This window comes from Ovis canadensis, chromosome 13, assembly GCF_042477335.2.
Source record: "Ovis canadensis isolate MfBH-ARS-UI-01 breed Bighorn chromosome 13, ARS-UI_OviCan_v2, whole genome shotgun sequence".
NCBI lineage: Eukaryota > Metazoa > Chordata > Mammalia > Artiodactyla > Bovidae > Ovis > Ovis canadensis.
Window position 1 is genome coordinate 44202697 of NC_091257.1, and position 6618 is coordinate 44209314.

Below are 6618 nucleotides of genomic sequence, written 5' to 3' on the forward strand. Positions count from 1 at the left end.
TGGGTTGCAATTTCCTTCTCTAGGAGATCTTCCCGACTCAGGGATTGCATTAGCAGGCAAATTCTTTAACACTGAGCCACACAAACTTCCTCCACAGTGTTATTTACTATATAGAAATTAAAGCCAAGATATTTTAAAAATAATCATTCATTTGTAAATTAAGTTAACATTAGCACAAGTAACATTTTTGAAAATAAATTTAGTGGCAAGAGTGGTATTGTTTATATTTTTGAAATCTTTTTAGTTTCTGGCTGAAAAAGATAGCTCTATTTTATTATCTGTTCCTTCATTCAGTCTGTTCCAGGGTCCAAGTTGTGTAACCTCTGGAAAACTTCGTCATATACTCATCAGAGGAAAGTGAAGAAGGCAGATAACATCTTGGTATTATCATGAAGTAGTTTGAAATTATGACCCCCTGGAAGGATCTTGAGGTCCTTTTACTTTACTTTGAGAATTGCTGCTCTAGACAGTAGACACAGTAATGTGTGTTAAAGACAAAAGGCCTAATCTGTCCCCTGGAATTAATGGGATCCAAGACTAAAGAGAAGGCAATGGCACCCCACTCCAGTACTCTTGCCTGGAAACTCCATGGACGGAGGAGCCTGGTGGGCTGCGGTCCATGGGGTCGCTAAGACTCAGACATGACTGAGCGACTTCACTTTCACTTTTCACTTTCATGCATTGGAGAAGGAAATGGCAACCCACTCCAATGTTCTTGCCTGGAGAATCCCAGGGACGGGGGAGCCTGGTGGGCTGCCGTCTATGGGGTCACACACAGTCAGACACGACTGAAGCGACTTAGCAGCAGCAGCAGCAAGACTAAAGGAACAAAAGAAACGATTTATGAAAGAGTCCAATACATTCTCTAAAATGCCACTGAAACTGATCAAGAGCCCCAAAACAGACAAGATAACAGTTTGGTAAGTACACTAAAGAGTGCAAGGGAGAGAGAATCTATTTTAGACAGGGTGACCAGGAGAGGTCTCTGAAGAAGTGACATTTAAGCTGAGACCCAGCAATGTGAAGAGTGGGAGGGCCATGTCCTCTGCACTAGGAAGTAATTTGGGCTACCTTACATTATTTCCTTGTTTATTATCTGCTCCTCCCACAAGGAGGACAGGGTCTTTCTCTTTCTTGTCCATTGTTACATTCCCAGCACCTCATATAGAACCTGCCAAGTAGGATATGCACATTGACAGGTTTTTTTTTTTGGCGGCACCACACAGCATGTGGGATCCCAGTTCCCTGTTGTTATTTAGTTGCTAAGTCTTATCTGACTGTCTATAAACCCCATGGCCTGTAGCACACCAGCCTGCTCTGTTCATGGGATTTCCCAGGCAAGAGTACTGGAGTGGATTGCCATTTCCTTCTCCAGGGGATCTTCGTGATCCAGTGATGGAACCCACGTCTCCTGCTTGTCAAGCAGATTCTTTACCACTGAGCCACCTGGAAAACTCTCTTAGTTCCCTGACCGGGAATCAAACCTGTTCCCCTTACATTGGAAGCATAGAGTCCTAACCACTGGACCACCAATGGAGTTCCATAATGACAGGTTTCTGAATGAGTAAAACAAGTCCTAAAGAATAGTGAGCAGAAGGAGAGAGACACAAATATTCAAAAGAGAGGTTTCCAGTCCCACTAAGATGTGTGGGCTATTAGAAGGTTGGGATTGTATTCCAGGCACATTGGGAGATGTTTAAAGCAGAAGGAGGCCACGTTCCACTTAGGTTTGAGTCCACATTTTCAGCTGTATGGAAGATGGACTGGAGGGGAGCAATAGTGGAGTGACATCAGGTAGGCTTTTTGCAAGACTCTGGTTGTGAAATGATGGCCTGGACTAATAGCAACAGTGATGGAGAGGAGAGGCAGAAGCAAGGTGTATTTTAGACCTATAACTAACATGACTTGCGGATGGAGTTAATTTGGAGAATAAGGATAGGGTGAATCAAGATGATGCTGGGATTTCTTCTTAAATACCTGAGCAGGTGGTCCAGCATATGGAGATGAGACAGTTCATGGGGCTGCAGTGGAGAAGACCAGGCTGGGAGGCAAAAATCAAGGGTACTTTTCTGAGTACAGTCAGTCCTCTCTTACACAAGCTTTCACCTTCCAAAGTTTCAGTCACCTACACTGAATTCCATAAATGGAAAATCCCAGAAATAAGCAATAAGCTTTAAATTGCACACTGTTCAGCATAGTGTGGTGGCATCTTGGCTGCCCTGGGACTTGACTCATCCTTGTTCATTGTATCTATCTCGCCCCTCAGTCACTTAGTGGTAGTCATCATCAGATTGACTGTCGTGGTGTCACAGTGCTTGTGTTCAGGTCACCCTTATCTTGTGATCCACACAGTCAAAGGCTTTAGCGTAGCCAATGAAGCAAAAGGAGATTTTTTTTTTTTTAATTCCCTTGCTTCTTCTATGACCCAGCTATGCGAAAGCCTTTGACTGTCCAGGATCACAACAAATTGGAAAACTGTTAAAGAGATGGGAATATCAGACCACCTTACCTGCCTCCTGAGGAACTTTTATGCAGGACAAGAAGTAACAGAACCCAACATAGAACAAGGGACTGGTTCAAAATTGGGAAAGGCTGTATATTATCACCCTGCTTATTTAACTTATATGCGGAGTACATCATGCAAAATGCCAGGCTGGACGAAGCACAAGCTAGAATCAAGATTGTCAGGAGAAATACCAACAACCACACATATGCAGATAATACCACTTTAATGGCAGAAAGCGAAGAGGAACTAAAGAACCTCTTGATGAAGGTGAAAGAGGAGAGTGTAAAAACTGGCTTAAAACTCAGCATTCAAAAAATGAAGATCATGGTATCTAGTTCTGTCACTTCACGACAAATAGGAAAAAGTGGAAACCGTGACATTTTATTTTCTGGGGCTCCAAAATCACTGCAGATGGTGACTGCAGCCACCAAAATAAAAGACACTTGCTCCTTGGAAGAAAAGCTATGACAAATCTAGACAGCATATTAAAAAGCAGAGATATTACTTTGCTGACAAAGGTCCATATAGTCAAAGCTATGGTTTTTCCAGTATTCATGTACAGATGTGAGAGTTGGGCCATAAAGAAGGCTGAGCACCAAAGAATTGATGCTTTCAAACTGTGGTGTTGGAGAAGACTCTTTTAAGAGTCTCTTGGACAGCAAAGAGATCAAACTGGTCAATCCTAAAGGAAATGAACCCTGAATGTTCATTGGAAAGACTGATGGTAAAGCTGAAGCTCAAATACTTGGGCCACCTGATGGTAAGAGCCAATTCATTGGAAAAGACCCTGATTCTGGGAAAGACTGAGGGTAAGAGGAGAAGGCGGTGACAGCAGATGAGATGGTTGAATGGCATCACTGACTCAATGGACATGAGTTTGAGCAAACTCAGGGAGATGGTGAAGGACAGGGAAGCCTGGTGTGCTATGGTTCATGGGGTCACAAACAGTCAGACATGACTTAGTGACTGAACAACAACAACAGCCTTAATAATGACCCCACAGCACACAAGGAGTGATGTGGCAATTCAGATATGCCAAAGATAAGACATAAAGTACTTCATTTAAGTGAAAGAGTGAAAGTTCTTGACTTAGTAAGGAAAGGGGAAAAGTCATTTGCTGAGATTCCCATGATCTTCGGTAAAAACGAATGTTCTATAAAATTGTGAAGAAGGAAAAAAATCCGTGCAAGTTTTGCTGTGACACCTCAAACTGAAAAAGTTACCACCACAGCAAGTATTAAGTGCTTCATTAAGATGGAAAAGATCCAATTTCTACACGGTATTTTGAAAGAGACCACAGTCACATAACTTTCATTACTATATAACTGTCCAACCATCATTATTTATTTTTGTTAATCCCTTCAGTTCAGTTCAGTCACTCAGTCGCATCTGACTCTTTGCGACCCCATGGATTGCAGCACGCCAGGCCTCCCTGTCCATCACCAACTCCTGGAGTTAACTCAAACTTATGTCCATTGAGTAGGTGATGCCATCCAACCATCTCATCCTCTGCTGTCCCCTTCTCCTGCCTTCAATCTGTCCCAGCATTAAGGTCTTTTCAAATGAGTCAGTTCTTCACATCAGGGGGACAAAGTATTGGAGTTTCAGCTTCAAAATCAGTCTTTCCAATGAATATTCAGGACTGATTTTATTTAGGATGGACTGGTTGGATCTCCTTGCAGTCCAAGGGACTCTCAAGAGTCTTCTCCAACACCACAGTTCAAAAGCATCAATTCTTTGGCGCTCAGCTTTCTTTATAGTCCAGCTCTCACATCCTTACATGACTACTGGAAAAATCATAGCTTTGACTGGACAGACCTTTGTTGGCAAAGTAATGTCTCTGCTTTTGAATATGCTGTCTAGGTTGGTCATAACTTTTCCTCCAAGGAGTGAGCTTCTTTTAATTTCATGGCTGCAGTCACCATCTGCGGTGATTTTGGAGCCCCCCAAAATAAAGTCTGACACTGCTTCCACTGCTTCTCCATCTATTTGCCATGAAGTGATGGTGCTGTGCCTAATTTGTAAATTAAACCTTCATCATAGAAGTATGTTTAGGGAAAACCATAGTATTTATAGGGTTCAGTACTATCTGTGGTCTCAGGCATCCACTGGGAGTTTTGGAACATACTCGAGGCGAATAAGGGGATATATACAATCTGATATGTTGGTTTAAACACCTAAGTGGATATGTCAGCTAGGCACTGTGGATATTCAAGTCTGGAATTGAGAATAGAGGTCAGGACTAGAGACAGAAAGTTGGGAATCTTAACTGGAAAAGATATTTAAATCCATAGGAATTGAGGCAGTCACTTAGGAAAAGAGCATAAGAGAAATGCCCCAAGGCCAAATCTTGAACCCCAGCATTTAGGTTGGATAGAGGAAAGGGAGCCAACATAGGAGTTAAACAGTGGCCAGTGAGGTGGGGGGAAACCAAGAGGGAAGTAGAGGGCAGTTGAGTGAGGCTGGATGCTATTGAGTGAAGGTAATCTGAAAACATAGAAGCAGAGAGTATACGGGGGTGGGGGGTTCCCAGGGGGGTAGCCCTTGGAAGTAGGTGAGGTGCTATCCAGGTCTTAAAGGGTCTGTAGGAATCATCCTAGCATAGGCAGGGGGAGAGTTGGCATTTTCTAGGCAGAGGGAACAGGTTTGACAGAAATCCTGCAGACAAGGAGCAGGAGATTGAATATTCGAGGAAGTTACAATTAGAACAGAAGGAAATGAGCAGTGAGGCTTGAGAAGTGGGCAGGAACCACCATATCACAAAGGGCCCTCCATGTAGCAGGGTTGGATAGGACCTTCTATTCCTTATTATCAAGGTAATAAGATGCTCATAACCTTGTAGCTCAGTCAAGTATACACCTTCAGTGCAGGAGGAGTCTGCCTGCAGAGTCCACCTGCAATGCAGGAGACCCCGGTTCAATTCCTGGGTTGGGAATATCCCCTGGAGAAGTAAATAGCAAGCCACTCCAGTATTTTTGCCTGGGAAATCCTATGGACAAAAGAGCTTGGCTGGCTAGAGTCCATGGGGTCACAAGAGCTGGACACAACTTAGCGACTAAACCATTACAAGATGCTCATTATAGAAAATTCGTAAAAACAAGAAGTCAAAAAGGAAACCACTTCCCTGAGACTTTATATCTATCTTCCTATACATTTCCTAACATAGTTGAAACTTTATTTTACAGCTTTTGGTTGTTTTATATTTTAAGAAGTTTTGTTAAACACTTCTCCATGACACCAAAGGCTTCATAAACGTCTTTAATGGCTTGACAGTATTTCATAATGTAATCAAACAAATTAATTCCTTTAATGTTCTGTTTATTCCCAACATCGCAAACTTACGTAGGATGCTTTAAAATCTTTTTGTATTTTACATAAATTTCTTTTAAAAATCCTTGGTAGACGTCAAACGGCTTTCTACCGAACTTCTGCGATTTACTCTTGGAAGATTTCTGCTTCAGATCGTTTATAACAGTCACCATGGATGCGGTGTGATGGATGGATGGGGACGGGGTGGGAGTGGAGACCTGTGTGGTCCAGGTATGAGGACCTGGGCGTCCTGCAGCCTGGCTACAAGGATGCGGCTCCACCCCCAGGCGTGGGGGCGTAGTCCGGGAGCTAGTCAGAAACACAGAACTCCAGATCTCAGCCCAGCTCGCCGCACCGCCACCCCCATTCCAATCTGCATGTTAACAAGATGTCCAGATGACTCCTATGCCCTTTCAGATGTGAGAAGCACTGATCTAGACCAGTGGTTTCAAATTGCACACTGAGAATCACCTGGGGAGCTTTAAAAATTCCAACGTTTCCGTTACACCCCATTCCTATTGAATCTCCGAGAGTGAAACAAAAACAAAACCTCCAAGGGGTCCCAATGTACAGCCAATTTTGGGAACGTGTGATCTAGAGGCAGAGTCTAGAAGGAAACAAGGGTTTGTCGGGCTCAGGTGGCTGAGGAACAATTATGACGGAGGGGGGGTGGGAACATACACTGCGCTTGGAATTCTGCACATTGCACACCCAGCACCCAGGCATAAAACATAATTACTGTAGGAAAGCCTGACTGATGCCCGTTCCCTGAACTAAGCGCTCAGCCAGCCAAGCCAGTGCTG